At 35.4% G+C, this 17,129-nt stretch overlaps 1 long non-coding RNA gene across 1 annotated transcript in view; it reads left to right on the top strand.

Annotated features, from left to right (window-relative positions):
* Positions 6,543-17,129, top strand: part of LOC109342185 — a 20,920-nt gene continuing 10,333 nt past the window's right edge. Inside the window, exon 1 of the long non-coding RNA XR_002107035.1 lies at positions 6,543-6,553. This is a non-coding gene — a long non-coding RNA (uncharacterized LOC109342185). The remainder of the gene's footprint in view (positions 6,554-17,129) is intronic.

The raw sequence follows: 17,129 nt of genomic DNA, 5'->3' as shown, positions 1-17,129 counted from the left end.
AAGGTTGCCCAATCTTCTTTTTGACTTAACAGATTTCCTTTTTTTTTTCTTTTTTTTTCTTTCTATTTTAACTTTTATTTTGGGGCTTCATTGCGGGAGGTTCTTCTGAGTGGGACAATCACCACAATCTCAATCACTTTCCTTTCACGAAAATTATATTGTTACCATACAAATGATATGGACCAATACTTATTTCATATGCTACTATGAATAAATCACTAAAAATGAATATTTGTTATGGAGGGGAATTTAAAATGTGTAAAAATATGATTAAATTTCATTGTATTTATGTGGAAAGGGTACAAGATTAATGTTGACTTCCAGCTCTTCTTGACAGTAACTCATGTTAGTTTTCAGCATATGATGACTTTTGATCCTTCATTAACCAACCCTTTGAATAATGTAGTAGGCCTTAATCAATTTACTTGGATTGTTCAAAGCTAATAGCCCAGTTTTCTTAACCTTGCTAATACTATTTGTCTTGCCTTGACATCAATCACAAATTTGACCCATTTTGCTAGTTTGAGGAATCTTTCTTCAATCATAATGTTTGCCTCAATTTCATCTTGAGAATTGATCAAAGTACTGCCCCAATTATCGAGACTTACATTTTATACCCCTTTATTGGTTTGATCTTAACTTTTGCCTAGACAATCCTTTTGGGTTTTCGACCTAGTGGATTGCTCTAACTTTTGCATGTGGTTTAACAACCTACTAAGCTTATATTTTTATTATTTCTTTCTTTATATTGAGGTAATTTTATCTATGGTATTTCTTTAATGCATCTGAGTTCACTGGGAGGGGTATGTCTTCACCATCCATATTAGTGAAGATCAGAGCTCGATAATGCTTTTGTTCACAACATAAGGCCCTTTGTAATTTGGAGTCCATTTTCCTTGATTATACTTATGAATTGCAAGGATTTTTTAGGAGTAGGTCACATTCTTGGAATTCTGGAGGTCAAATTTTCTTTTCATGAACCTTCATTATTCTCCTTTAGTACAATTGACCATAACAAATGTCTTATAATCATTTTCCTTCAATTTGATTCAATTGATAAACTTGGGCTTAAACACATTTAGCTTCTTTTAGTTTCGCCTCCATGACAACTTTGAGGGAGATTATTTTAACTTCAATTGGAAGAACTGTCTCCATTCCATATACTAGTGGGTATAATATTGCTCCATGAGATGCTCGAACAGAGGTGTGATAGCCATGCAGAGCGAAAGGTAGCATATCATGCCAATCTTTGTAAGTTACAACCATTTTCTACACAATCTTTTTGATATTTTTATTTTTTGTTTCAATTGCTCCATTCATCTTCAGACGGTATAGGGATGAGTTATGATGATTTATTTCCAATTCTTCACACATCTCTAACATCATCTCGTTATTCAAATTGGCAGTATAGTCGATTATGCTCTTAAGAGAAATACACATACACCCCAAGGACTCTTTTTGATGCGAAACCTCCAGGGTGGTTTAGCTTTCCTGAGCGACTGTTCTTTCTTGAAACTTAATAGGCTCGTGGAAGGATTAACTATATGTCAAATCCTTGTGTTTGGGTAGGGGAACATGTTTCCGCTCGTGGTTAGGGTTAGGTTTGTGTTTTGGGTCACGACTTGGTTGAATGTTGGGGAATTGGATGAGATGTGAATGATGAAGGCACCACAAGCTCAAAGGCTTGATAAGCCTAGGATATTCACCACAAGGAAGAATCATTGATAAGAATTTAGACACCACACCGTGAGGGTGATGAGTCTTAGAACGCTACAAGAACAAGTGTTCTTGATAAGTTCAAGATAAGGAATCTTGGCTTAACTCTAGGAAATTAATACAAATTAAACTGAAAATTTAACTTCTTTATTCAATAATGGAAATGAAATACATATAGGGCAAGCTCTTAGGCTCCCATGAAAAATATGAGTAACAAATGCATTCAAATTTGAAATTTAAATTCCTATCTAAAAATATGGTAAAATCTCCATGACTTGGTCTTGTGAATTTTGACTTGGAATTGGGTTGGTTGGCCGAATCCTTGTGGGTTATTTTGGCCGAAATATTTGAGTAAAATTAACTCATCCTTTTGGATTTAAATTCCTAGAATTAAGGTGGTCAAATTTGAAGTGCAACTATTTGAATTTGATCAATATCTTTACATGCCAACTTGGATTTGAATTCCTTGAATTAAGGTGGTCAAATTTGAAGTGCAACCACTTCGATTTGTTTGATATCTCCATGGAAACTTCCCTTGATTTGTGGCTTGCCAATTTGACTATCACATCTTCATACGCCCCCTTGGTTTAATTCGATTTTGATCATTTTATCTTGATGTTCCATGTTCCTAGTTTCCCCATATCTCCACCCTATCTTCTTCCTTGATTCAAGCCATCCTTGAGATTTGACCAACAAGCATGTGCCAAACTTGCATTTGATTTCTAGCCGTGTCATATGACTTCCTAAGCCTAGGTTAATTACTGGGCCACTATTGGACCATATTATAAAGAAATAAATAATTTATTTCCCAACCACAATCCACATGACTTTATTTGAAAATTAAATAATAACACTAAAAATAAATAAAGCTAAGACTACCCATGAGAAATAATTCTCATATATTAAAAACTTAAGCAAATATAAATAAACTAATCTAAAGTTTAAGGACATAAATGCCCTTCCTAATCATGGTTCCCAGGTGGCTCACTAGGGTAAATGATGTCCTTTGTGAGCTTGTCCTTGGAGGATTTGGACCTTACCTAGTTCTAGGGCCCCCTAGGTCTTGAATGACCCTAGAATTAAAGGGTGCCCATAGCTGATTTACATTATCCTCTCCTTCTTGGACTAAATTCGACCTCAAGTTCGATCCACCATTACCTACCTTCTTGACCTTACGACGATCTTGAAAAGAGTGGTTCAGAGGAGAATTTTTTTTTTAGTCTTTAGGGGGGGTGAATCCCTACTTTTCAGCTCGACAACCACCTCCTTTCTCTTCTTTTCACCCTTGCATTCGACCTCAACTTCCTTCTTTTGTCGTTCCAATTTTTCCTTTAGCCTTTTCTAGTCCTCATTAACTTGTTTTAGAGATAATGGACTTAGTACCATCTTACAGCCTTGGTGTATGAAGGTGATTTTGTTGGAGAATCCATCATGAGTGGTCCTCCTATCATATTGCCACGACCTACCAAGAAATATGTGGCCATATTCCATGTTGGCTAGATCACATAACACCTTGTCCACATAACTCCCAATGGGAAAAAGGACCTCAAACTGTTTGTCCACCACCACCTCTCCAACATCACTCAATCATCAGAGACGATAAGGGTTTGGATGTGCCCTAGTCTCAAGGTTGAGTTTTGACACCAACCTTGTACTCACAACATTGGCCCAACTTCCACCATCCACAATCAGGGTGCACACATTGTCTTGTACCAAACATCTAGAGTGAAAAATTTTCTCTCTTTATCTTGTCTCATGTTCCTTGACTTGACTGTTCAGGAGCCTCTTCACCATGAGTATGTCACCTTCTGGTAAGAACACTTCCACCTCATCTCACCTCCACTTGAAGTCTCAAATTGGGACTCCACTCCTCCACTTTTCAACATCATGGTCCTCTTTGTAGAACATTGTGATGTAATATGCCCATGGCTTAGGCATTTGAAGCACTTCAAATCACATCTTCATTTGTTGGACTCCATGGTTGATCTCCCTTGATCATTGGATGAACCCATGACCTCCTTAGTACCAGATGCATTATCCTTGGTTGATTTTCCCTCCTTATTTGGATCCTTCCTCCAATTAGGAGTTTGGAATCGTGCATTAGTTGTTGAAGAGTAGTTAGATTTCCTCCTCTTCAACTATTGCTCCACCTTTGTTGCCTTGTGTACCAGATCCTCCAGTTCAACATATGGCTGCAACTCCACTACATCCTGGATGTCAGGATTGAGTCCATGTAGGAACCTAGCCATCCTCATGGAGATTTGATCTTAGCAAGGCCAATTCCATCTCTTTGTAATAATCATCCAGGATCATGGTTCCTTGGGTCAATTTTTGAAGCTTGTTGTGAAGATCCCTCTAATAGGAACTTGGCACAAACCTCTTCCTCATTGTTGCCTTCATCTCATACCAAGTATATATGAGTTGTTGTCCACATCTCCTTCGATCCTTCTGGTACTGATCCCACCACAATGACATATTCCTGGAACTCCAAAGCTGCCACCCATACCTTTTTTTCCTTAGAATAATTATGGCAGTCAAACACTTGTTCTATCTTGATTTTCCACTCTAGATATGACTCCGGGTTGTTCAATCCCATAAAGGATGGAACTTTCACCTTAATTCCATCTAGATGTTTGAGATCACAACCTCTATCAAGATCCTCATCCCTCATATCTCCTTCATCATCACGCCTATCTCTTCTACGCCTTCTTCTTCTTCTTCTTCTTCTTCCTCCTCCTCCTCTTTCTCTTCCTCCTCATCCTCTTCCTCCTCCTCCTCCTCCTCCTCCTCCTCCTCTTCCTCTTCCTCTTCTTCTTCTTCTTCTTCTATGTTCATGGTCACTAGAGGCACCATCTAGTCTCCTCCCTACATCAACTCTCATTTGTTTCATCTGTCATTGTAGGGCCTGGAACTGAGTGTTCATCTTGGAATATAGAGATGTCGTCCTTAGGGTCGATGGTGGATTACTATCTTATTGATATGACATTGTGTTGAATGATCATGCAAGAAGTGGCTCTGATACCACTTGATGTGAAACCTCCAGGGTGGTTTGGCTTTCCTAAGTGACCGTTCTTTCTTGAGACTTAATAGGCTCGTGAAAGGATCAACTATATGTCAAATCGTTGTGTTTGGGTGGGGGGGATGTGTTTTGGCTCATGGTTAGGGTTAGGTTTGTGTTTTGGGTTACGACTTGGTTGAGGGTTGGGAAAATGTATGATATGTGAAGGATGAAGGTGCCACAAGCTCAAAGGCTTGATAAGCCTAGGATATTCACCACAAGGAAGGATCCTTGATAATATTTAGATCCCACACCGAGAGGGTGATGAGTCTTAGAAGGCTACAAGAACAAGTGTTCTTGATAAGTTCACGGTAAGGTGTCTCGGCTCCTCTATAGGAAATTAATCCAAATTAAACTCAAAATTAAACTTCTTTATTCAATAATGGAAATGAAATACATATAGAGCAAGCTCTTAGGCTCCCACGAAAAATATGAGTAACAAATGCATTCAAATTTGAAATTTAAAATCCTATCTAAAAATATGGGAAAATCTCTATAACTTGGTCTTGTGAATTTTGACATGGAATTGAGTTGGTTGGCCGAATCCTTGTAGGTTATTTTGGCCGAAATATTTGAGTGAAATTGACTCATCCTTTTGGGTTTGAATTCCTTGAATTAAGGTGGTCAAATTTGAAGTGCAACCACTTGGATTTGTTTAATATCTCCAAGAAAACTTCCATTGATTTGTGGCTTGCCAATTTGACTATCACATCTTCACACGTCCCCTTTTTTAATGTGTTTTTAATCATTTTATCTTTATGTTCCATGTTCTGAGTCGCCCCATATCTCCACTCTATCTTCTTACTTGATTCAAACCATCCTTGAGATTTGACCAACAAGGATGTGTCAAACTTGTATTTGATTTCTAGCTGTGCCATATGACTTCCTAAGCCTAGGTTAATTACTTGGCCACTATTGGACCATGTTACAAAGAAATAAATAATTTATTTCCCAACCCAAATCCACATGACTTTATTTGACAACTAAATAATAACACTAAAAAGAAATAAACCTAAGACTACCCATGAGAAATAATTCTTATTTATTAAAAACTTAAGCAAATATAAATAAACTAAACTAAAGTTTAAGGATATAAATGCCCTTCCTAATCATGGTTCCAAGTGGCTCACTAGGATGAATGGTGTCCTTTGTTAGCTTATCCTTGGAGGATTTAGCTCTTGCCCTAGTTATAGGACCCCTAGGTCTTGAATGACCCTAGAATCAAAGGGTGCCCCTAGTTGGTTTATATCACTTTCCTTTAAATCTAAAGTTGCTTGAATTCTGAGGGTACATACTTCATACCCAGTTATGATGTTAGTATAACCTAAGCAAAGTCTTACAATAATGGGAATGAACCTGTCTTGTGGCGAAATGAGAACTACCCGAAATCCATGTCCTAGAACATTAAAGGCATCACCAAATACCATAATCTACTTCTCTTTCCCATTTTCTTCATAATATAATACCACAATGTCTTCATTGGGAAAATTATATTGCATTGGTTCATAGTCTTCTATAGTTAGACTAATTAAATAATTTTCTAGATCACTACCTTTTAGTGACTATTGTTTGACATATATAATATCATATGCTGGTACTTGGCTAGGTCCATTTTAGACACCAATCAAGCAATATAATTCAACATGTATTGTTAGAAGAGTCGAGTTGCCCATGCCAAAGCACAATAAGTACATTCTAGCATCAAGTACCTTGTTTCACAACTAGTAAATTTCATGCTCAGATAGTAAATGACTTGCTCCTTATTTCCTAACTCATCTTGTTGCCCTAGAATGCAACCCATAGATTCATCTAGTACTGTAAGATACATTATGAATTGCCTTCTTGGCACAAGAGGTATCAATACTAAATAATTCATCACTTAATAATTGATCATATCAAACACCTCTTGACAATTTTCGTGCCATACTGCAACTTGATATTTTCTCAATAGTTTAAATATTGGCTCACATATTGTTGTCAAGACCTCGAGATATAGTTGAGCCTGCCTTGAAAGACCACAAACTTCTTTCTTTGTCTGTGGTGGTGGCATTTCAACACAACTATGACTTTTTCTATATCAACTTCTATCCCTTTCTAGCTAACCAAAAGCCCTAGTAGTTCACCATATTTTACTCTGAAGGTGGACTTGGCTAGATTTAGTCTAAGTCTGTACTTCATTAGTCTTTCAAAGAGCTTTCTCAGATTATCAACATGTTCTTCTTTGGTCTTTGACTTAACACTCATGTCATCTACATACACCTCGATCTCTTTGTGCATCTTGTCGTGGAACAAAGTTACCATTTCTCATTGGTAGATGACTCCTGCATTTTTCAATCTGATGGGCATGACCTTGTAGCGGAAGGTTCCCCATATAGTGATGAAGGGGGTCTTCTCTATATCTTCATGTTCCATTTTTACTTAGTTATAGCTTGCATATCCATCCATGAAAGAAAATAACACATAATTGGATGTATTATCAACTAAGACATCGATACGAGGTAGTGAAAAATTATCTTTCAAGCATGCTTTATTAACTTCATGAAAATCCACACAATACCTTGCCACCTGTTTTCGGAACTAGGACCACATTGGAAATCCATTCAGGGTACTTGGAAAGGATAATGAGACCAACCTAAAGTTGCTTTTGAACCTTCTCCTTGACTTTTAAAGACAATTATGCTTTCATTTTTCAGAGCTTCTATTTTATAGGAGGCAAGCTAGATAAGAAGTAAAGTACATTATTAAGTCAACTCAAGTTGATAAAGCTACATTTAAGATAATAAAGCGAAATTTTAATAATCTACTAGAAAAGCACTTGTTGATATCATGATAACATGAATACACGCACATTAAAAAAAATTAATTTTGTTAAATTCTCAATCATTGATTTTGAGATAAGAGTCATCATATTAAGAAATAAATTATATCTTTTACTCACTAAAATCATATCATGTATCCTATTTTTTTAGTTTTTAAAAATATATTTTTTATAGAAAGGGTTAAATAAGATACATATTATAATTTGAGTGGTTGAATGAGATATATCCTCTCATCGTATGAGAGATACTTTATTCTCATAAGATAAATGATTATCTCTATCCTAACATTTTATACATTTATAAACTAGCTTGAAGTTTAAACAGTGAAATTATTGCTTTTAGATAAACCATGGCATAAGAAGGAAGAGATGGGAGAAAAGAATGATGAATAATTTTTTTGATGGACAATTGTAATTGTTAGTATTTGTTGTGGGCGAGATTCGAAACCTCAATATTCTTTACTTCACCTCTTCCCCCTAATCATTAAACCACATTATAATTGTATTTTCTATTTCTTTTTTCGAATTTGTTGTAGGTAAAGCTTGAACTCACAACCTCCTTAGCTCCATTTCTTAAACTCTCCACTTTAACTATAAGACTGTATTATGACTTCCAGACAGAGAAATGATTAATAATGCAACTTGAAAAAGACAGAAACCGAGAGAACATACCAATGAGTACATAGGAGAAAAGGTAATTCTTATACATAAATGGGATTTTAGGATAATCTGAACCATCATTCAAAAATTATTATAATATTATATATATATATATATATACTGAATGAAATAATTTTATATTTTATTTCTAAAAAATTAAATATGAAATTGATTTTAATCTTTTTGTTTCATAGTTTCTTATGTTTTTCTAGTTTCTTTTTGACATTTTAAAATACAATACATATTTATAATCTATTTTCCAATTTTGTATTCATCTCTTTTATTCCTTATTTTTTTATTTAAAGTATTTTCCGATGAAAATTTAATTAAGATTAGGATATTCTAATTATACTCCGTATTTGAATGGAAAAAGTATTAATTTAATATAAATTACAAACTAAATATGATTGGTTAGCTTTGAAATTATTGATTTTGATTGTCCTGTTCACTAAATGATTAATTTTTATAATGATTTATTGTGTATTATGTTTTGAGTCTGATCTATCTAAATGATTAATTTTTACCAGAGCAAATTATTCTGATACTTAGAGTTGTAGTGAAATTATAGAAATAATCTCTTTTTGTACCTATATAAACCACTATTATTTATATACATACATTACATTAGTTATTTATGCACGAGAAATAAATGTGATATTTTAAATTAAAAGGAGTAACAAATGTAGTTAAGTTAAACAAAATATGATACATTGTGAAGACAAGTCCAAATAGTATAAGAGTCAACATTTTTTCATTATTTTTGGTCTGTTACAAAGTGCATCAATAAATTCTAAGAAATATTATTTAAATCACTCTTATATTATATTATAATGAACAAAAAATTACGAAAAATGTATTGACTCGTATTAGGAATGACAACAGAGTGGATCAGGGTCGGGTTTGTTCTTACCCAACCTCGAAATTCAAAACCCAAACCCGAATTAAGCGGGATTGAAAATAATGATATCGATCCCGAACCCGTCAGATTTCGGATAAACCGAATCCAATGAGAACCCACATAAAACATATATTAGTTATGATAAGGTTGATATATGTATTTATGTATAATTTTTTAATTTTATATATATATTAATCGGGTTCGGGATGGATTCAGATAGGGTATCAACTATACCAAACCTAAACCTAAAAGTTGAATTCGGGTAAAACTCGAACCCAATCACATCGAGTTTTGTTGTTACCGTAGCTCACAACAATTCTGAATGGCACGAAATAATCGTTACTGGCTGAGTCACGACTAGATCGCTCTCTTTGATTGTGCAAGCAGACTATCAACCACGTCGTCCTTAAGATAAAACAACTCAGTTCTCTATTATACGATTTCTTACTTACACTATAACAATCGCTCTCGAATACACCCACAATATGGCTATCAGTGCCAATTCTCAAATTCCCACAGTATGGCTGCTCGTGCCAATTCTTTCTCCACAATATTGACTACCAACGTGGTCAAATTTGAAGTGCAACCACTTCGATTTGTTTGATATCTCCATGGAAACTTCCCTTGATTTGTGGCTTGCCAATTTGACTATCACATCTTCATACGCCCCCTTGGTTTAATTCGATTTTGATCATTTTATCTTGATGTTCCATGTTCCTAGTTTCCCCATATCTCCACCCTATCTTCTTCCTTGATTCAAGCCATCCTTGAGATTTGACCAACAAGCATGTGCCAAACTTGCATTTGATTTCTAGCCGTGTCATATGACTTCCTAAGCCTAGGTTAATTACTGGGCCACTATTGGACCATATTATAAAGAAATAAATAATTTATTTCCCAACCACAATCCACATGACTTTATTTGAAAATTAAATAATAACACTAAAAATAAATAAAGCTAAGACTACCCATGAGAAATAATTCTCATATATTAAAAACTTAAGCAAATATAAATAAACTAATCTAAAGTTTAAGGACATAAATGCCCTTCCTAATCATGGTTCCCAGGTGGCTCACTAGGGTAAATGATGTCCTTTGTGAGCTTGTCCTTGGAGGATTTGGACCTTACCTAGTTCTAGGGCCCCCTAGGTCTTGAATGACCCTAGAATTAAAGGGTGCCCATAGCTGATTTACATTATCCTCTCCTTCTTGGACTAAATTCGACCTCAAGTTCGATCCACCATTACCTACCTTCTTGACCTTACGACGATCTTGAAAAGAGTGGTTCAGAGGAGAATTTTTTTTTTAGTCTTTAGGGGGGGTGAATCCCTACTTTTCAGCTCGACAACCACCTCCTTTCTCTTCTTTTCACCCTTGCATTCGACCTCAACTTCCTTCTTTTGTCGTTCCAATTTTTCCTTTAGCCTTTTCTAGTCCTCATTAACTTGTTTTAGAGATAATGGACTTAGTACCATCTTACAGCCTTGGTGTATGAAGGTGATTTTGTTGGAGAATCCATCATGAGTGGTCCTCCTATCATATTGCCACGACCTACCAAGAAATATGTGGCCATATTCCATGTTGGCTAGATCACATAACACCTTGTCCACATAACTCCCAATGGGAAAAAGGACCTCAAACTGTTTGTCCACCACCACCTCTCCAACATCACTCAATCATCAGAGACGATAAGGGTTTGGATGTGCCCTAGTCTCAAGGTTGAGTTTTGACACCAACCTTGTACTCACAACATTGGCCCAACTTCCACCATCCACAATCAGGGTGCACACATTGTCTTGTACCAAACATCTAGAGTGAAAAATTTTCTCTCTTTATCTTGTCTCATGTTCCTTGACTTGACTGTTCAGGAGCCTCTTCACCATGAGTATGTCACCTTCTGGTAAGAACACTTCCACCTCATCTCACCTCCACTTGAAGTCTCAAATTGGGACTCCACTCCTCCACTTTTCAACATCATGGTCCTCTTTGTAGAACATTGTGATGTAATATGCCCATGGCTTAGGCATTTGAAGCACTTCAAATCACATCTTCATTTGTTGGACTCCATGGTTGATCTCCCTTGATCATTGGATGAACCCATGACCTCCTTAGTACCAGATGCATTATCCTTGGTTGATTTTCCCTCCTTATTTGGATCCTTCCTCCAATTAGGAGTTTGGAATCGTGCATTAGTTGTTGAAGAGTAGTTAGATTTCCTCCTCTTCAACTATTGCTCCACCTTTGTTGCCTTGTGTACCAGATCCTCCAGTTCAACATATGGCTGCAACTCCACTACATCCTGGATGTCAGGATTGAGTCCATGTAGGAACCTAGCCATCCTCATGGAGATTTGATCTTAGCAAGGCCAATTCCATCTCTTTGTAATAATCATCCAGGATCATGGTTCCTTGGGTCAATTTTTGAAGCTTGTTGTGAAGATCCCTCTAATAGGAACTTGGCACAAACCTCTTCCTCATTGTTGCCTTCATCTCATACCAAGTATATATGAGTTGTTGTCCACATCTCCTTCGATCCTTCTGGTACTGATCCCACCACAATGACATATTCCTGGAACTCCAAAGCTGCCACCCATACCTTTTTTTCCTTAGAATAATTATGGCAGTCAAACACTTGTTCTATCTTGATTTTCCACTCTAGATATGACTCCGGGTTGTTCAATCCCATAAAGGATGGAACTTTCACCTTAATTCCATCTAGATGTTTGAGATCACAACCTCTATCAAGATCCTCATCCCTCATATCTCCTTCATCATCACGCCTATCTCTTCTACGCCTTCTTCTTCTTCTTCTTCTTCTTCCTCCTCCTCCTCTTTCTCTTCTAGTTTCTTTTTGACATTTTAAAATACAATACATATTTATAATCTATTTTCCAATTTTGTATTCATCTCTTTTATTCCTTATTTTTTTATTTAAAGTATTTTCCGATGAAAATTTAATTAAGATTAGGATATTCTAATTATACTCCGTATTTGAATGGAAAAAGTATTAATTTAATATAAATTACAAACTAAATATGATTGGTTAGCTTTGAAATTATTGATTTTGATTGTCCTGTTCACTAAATGATTAATTTTTATAATGATTTATTGTGTATTATGTTTTGAGTCTGATCTATCTAAATGATTAATTTTTACCAGAGCAAATTATTCTGATACTTAGAGTTGTAGTGAAATTATAGAAATAATCTCTTTTTGTACCTATATAAACCACTATTATTTATATACATACATTACATTAGTTATTTATGCACGAGAAATAAATGTGATATTTTAAATTAAAAGGAGTAACAAATGTAGTTAAGTTAAACAAAATATGATACATTGTGAAGACAAGTCCAAATAGTATAAGAGTCAACATTTTTTCATTATTTTTGGTCTGTTACAAAGTGCATCAATAAATTCTAAGAAATATTATTTAAATCACTCTTATATTATATTATAATGAACAAAAAATTACGAAAAATGTATTGACTCGTATTAGGAATGACAACAGAGTGGATCAGGGTCGGGTTTGTTCTTACCCAACCTCGAAATTCAAAACCCAAACCCGAATTAAGCGGGATTGAAAATAATGATATCGATCCCGAACCCGTCAGATTTCGGATAAACCGAATCCAATGAGAACCCACATAAAACATATATTAGTTATGATAAGGTTGATATATGTATTTATGTATAATTTTTTAATTTTATATATATATTAATCGGGTTCGGGATGGATTCAGATAGGGTATCAACTATACCAAACCTAAACCTAAAAGTTGAATTCGGGTAAAACTCGAACCCAATCACATCGAGTTTTGTTGTTACCGTAGCTCACAACAATTCTGAATGGCACGAAATAATCGTTACTGGCTGAGTCACGACTAGATCGCTCTCTTTGATTGTGCAAGCAGACTATCAACCACGTCGTCCTTAAGATAAAACAACTCAGTTCTCTATTATACGATTTCTTACTTACACTATAACAATCGCTCTCGAATACACCCACAATATGGCTATCAGTGCCAATTCTCAAATTCCCACAGTATGGCTGCTCGTGCCAATTCTTTCTCCACAATATTGACTACCAACGTCAGTTCTCGAAATTCTCACTTTGGCTGCCTGTGCCAATTCTCAAGTGCCACAGAAAGAGGGAGAAGATTGTCGAAAATGCGTCGGCGAAATATAAGGGGAGAGAAAGAGAAGTTGAGAGGTAAACGCCTTCAACTTGGTGCAAATTATAATGAGGGAAGGAGACCTCTATTTATAGCTTGAGGCCTCCAACGGCTCTCTAACGACTCTTTCACCAACAACTCTATTACCAACGACTCTATTACCAACGACTCTATCATAATGGCCGAGATTTCCTCCAACGACTCTTTAACGACTCTTTCCTTGTTACATGTGTATTGACTTGGTCAACACCTGGTCCCAGCCCATAAGGCCCCAAAAAATTAAATAAAAATATTAATAAATAAATAAATATTTTATTAAAAAGAATGTTGGGCCGCAACTTAAGGCTTATAAAGCCTTTCAACTTCCTCCTCCAAGCAAAGTGGGACTAGTGAGTTTTTTCATTTCACTTTAAAACATCATTCTTTCAGCAAATTCCAACAATCCCCCACTTGAAATTAAAAAACGATTTCCAGGAATTTCTGTGGTCTCAATAAGATTGTGCATAAAAAAAGGTGTCATGCGACTTGAACCTTTGCATAATGAATAAGATCTAGATTTTACTAGAGTGACTCATAGTCTTGAACTCTATATCTGACATCAAACTACACACAACCTTTTCAAATGTGTATTCTGTAAAGCTCATGCGTTAAAGGTCATGCACGCCTATCCCAGTATAGTGAACACTCAAGAAATTTATGCCCCAAAATTTCATAGGAAGCGGCCCCCACTTCCATATTCACATATATGAGTCTATCAAGAGCACTCCTGTAGCCTAGGTACTCCACTCCAATTAGAGTATATGTCTCATTAAGATTTTAACTCATCCTTACTTTTGCTGTAGGGATCACGCTTCTCATAATTTTATAGCATGTTCATTCTCATATCACTTCACGACTTGTTATTACCCATTGAACCTATTTCTTGGGATCTCTAGTCACTTAGGTCGGGTTACCATCATGAGTGATCCTCGTTCTAAGGGAAATAGTCTCATACTATGAGAAGTATTATGGACTTTCTCTCTAGCTAGTCCTTTCGTCAAAGGATCTTCTAAGTTATTCTCAGTGCGTACATGATCCACTCTAACATATCCTATAGAGAGTAACTCTCTAATAGTGTCGTGCTTATGACGAATTTGTCATTTCTTACCATTATAAAAGCGGTTCTCAATTTTTTAAATAGCCGCAATAATATGACAATATATTAACACAGCTGGAATCGGTTTCCCATAGGGGAATCTCTACAAGCAAGCTTCTCAGTCAACTTGATTCTTCACCAGTTGTTGCAAGTGCTATCATCTTAGCTTCCATAGTAGATTGAGCCAAAATAATCTGTTTCTTTGACTTCCAAGAAACAGCCCCACCAACTATGCTAAATATATAGCCATTCGTTTCTTTGGAATCATCTGAAAGAGTGTTCCAATCATCATCGTTGAATCCTTCTAGGAGAACTGGAAACCTTTGGTAATATAATCCAAGGTTCATTGTTTTCTCAAGGTATCTCATTACCCTTTCCATAACATGCCAATGCTTCACACTAGGTCTACTAGTAAACCTACATAATAATCTCACAACATAGACAATATTGGGTCTAGTGCAATCAGTGGCATACCGAAGACTACCAATGATGCTAGCATACTCAGCTTGCCTTACACCTTCACCAGTGTTCTTAAAAAGTTTTACACTTGGATCATATGGTGTGCTAGCAGGTTTATAGTCAAAGTATTTATATTTCTTTAAGATATTTTCCACATAGTGAGATTGATCCAAATAAATTCCTTCTTTTGACCTAGTAATTTTTATACCAAGGTTTACACTTTCCTCTCCAAGGTCTTTCATATCAAAGTTGTTACACAACAATAATTTCACAGTATTCACAAAATGATTGTTGGAACCAAATATGAGTAGGTCGTCTACATAGAGACATATGATAGTGCAAATGTCATTTTATGATTCGTAATAAATACATTTGTCACTTTCATTCACCTTAAACTCATCCGAGATCATTAAGTCGTTAAAAATTTTATGCCACTGCATAGGTGCTTGCTTAAGACCATATAACGACTTATCTAACTTGCAAACCTTATTGTCTTGCCCATGTATTACAAAACCTTCAGGTAGTTCCATATAGATTTCTTCTTCCAAATCACCATTTAAGAAAGCAGTCTTAACATCCATTTGATGTACTAATAAATTATGTATCACATCGAGTGAAATTAGTACTCTAATGGATGTTATTCTAGTAACAGGTGAAAAGGTGTCGATGAAATCTATAGCTACAAGGCGAGCTTTGTATTTATCCATTGTGCCATCAGGTTTTAGTTTCATTTTCAATATCCACTTACAACCAATTGGTTTGCAACCAGGAGGAAAGTTAGCTAAATGCTAGGTCTTGTCAGACTCTAGAGAATCCATTTCATCATTTATGGCCTCTTCCTATAAATCAACATCCAAAGAAGTCAAAGCTTCTTGGAGAGTTGATGGATCATCTTCCAATGTATAGACCATATAATCAGGTCCATACTATCTAGAAGTCCTTGTTCTCTTACTTCTTCTAGGTTTTATTTCTAACCCATCGTTATTATCATTATTGCTAATCACAGGCATGTTACTAGTTGTTATGCCCCACTATTCCTCAATTTAAAAGGGAATTTCATTTCATTGAAGTATGCATCGTTAGAATCAATGATCATTTTCATGTTAAGGTCATAAAACCTATACGCCTTGTTGTTTACAACATACCCAATGATTACACATTCATAGGGTCTACTTGCGAGTTTAACTCTCTAGTATCCGGATGTAAGCTAGACAACCCCAAGTTCGCAAATAAGACAAGTTTGGTTGTCTATTCTTAATAATTTCATAGGGGAAATTTTGCTTTGAGCCTTGCGGACTCTATATAGCACATAACATATAGTTAATAAAATTTCACCTCACCAAGAAGGCGTTGCACCAGAAATTGACATAATAGCTACAACTAATTCAGTCAAAGTTCTATTCTTTCTTTCAGCTTTACCATTCACTTTTGGTGAATATGATGTAGTTGTTTCATGAATAATGCCATTTAATTTATAAAAATAATTAAACATGTTAGAGTCATACTCAGTGCCTCTATCTCTACTAAGTTTCTTTATTTTCTTGTTGAGTTGATTTTTAATTTCAGTTACATATAACTTAAACATGTCAAGTGCTACACTTTTATTTTTCATAAGATATACATAAGTAAAATCGGAAAATTCATCAACAAAAGTGATAAAATGACGTTTACCATTTCCAGTTAACGTTCCATGTAATTCACATATATCTGAGTATATTAAATTTAAAGGCTCAAATTCTTGCATTACTGATTTATGAGATTTTTTTTGAAATTTTCGCTTGCAAGGGCAATGATGAGGTATATTCTGACACCTCATCCACTTCGGATGATTCACCTCCTTATGATGTATTGTATGATGCTTATGTCGAGTTGCATGATGAATTAAAGAAATTGGCTAGAATTAACATTGATAGGAAAAGGATAATCCTAATAAACGAACAAAAAATAAGCCAATTGCAAAAAGAATTAGATGAATTAAAACTGGAAAATGAAACTTTAGATCTCATCTACTCCTGTAGCTCATGTAACTGCTCTGCTAATAACTTATGTCAAAAACCTGTCTGTGAGACTTGCGAGACTTTGCAAGAGGACAATTTTAAACTAAATGAAAAACTCACACGTCTCACAAACAGTAAACTGCAATTAGATAACCTGCTTAATCAAACTAGAAATGTTGGTGATCGAACTGGTCTAGGTTATACTCGCACT

This window comes from Lupinus angustifolius, chromosome LG01 (genome assembly GCF_001865875.1).
Source record: "Lupinus angustifolius cultivar Tanjil chromosome LG01, LupAngTanjil_v1.0, whole genome shotgun sequence".
NCBI lineage: Eukaryota > Viridiplantae > Streptophyta > Magnoliopsida > Fabales > Fabaceae > Lupinus > Lupinus angustifolius.
Note: the sequence above shows the minus strand (reverse complement) of the source record. Positions and strands in the feature narration are given on the sequence as shown.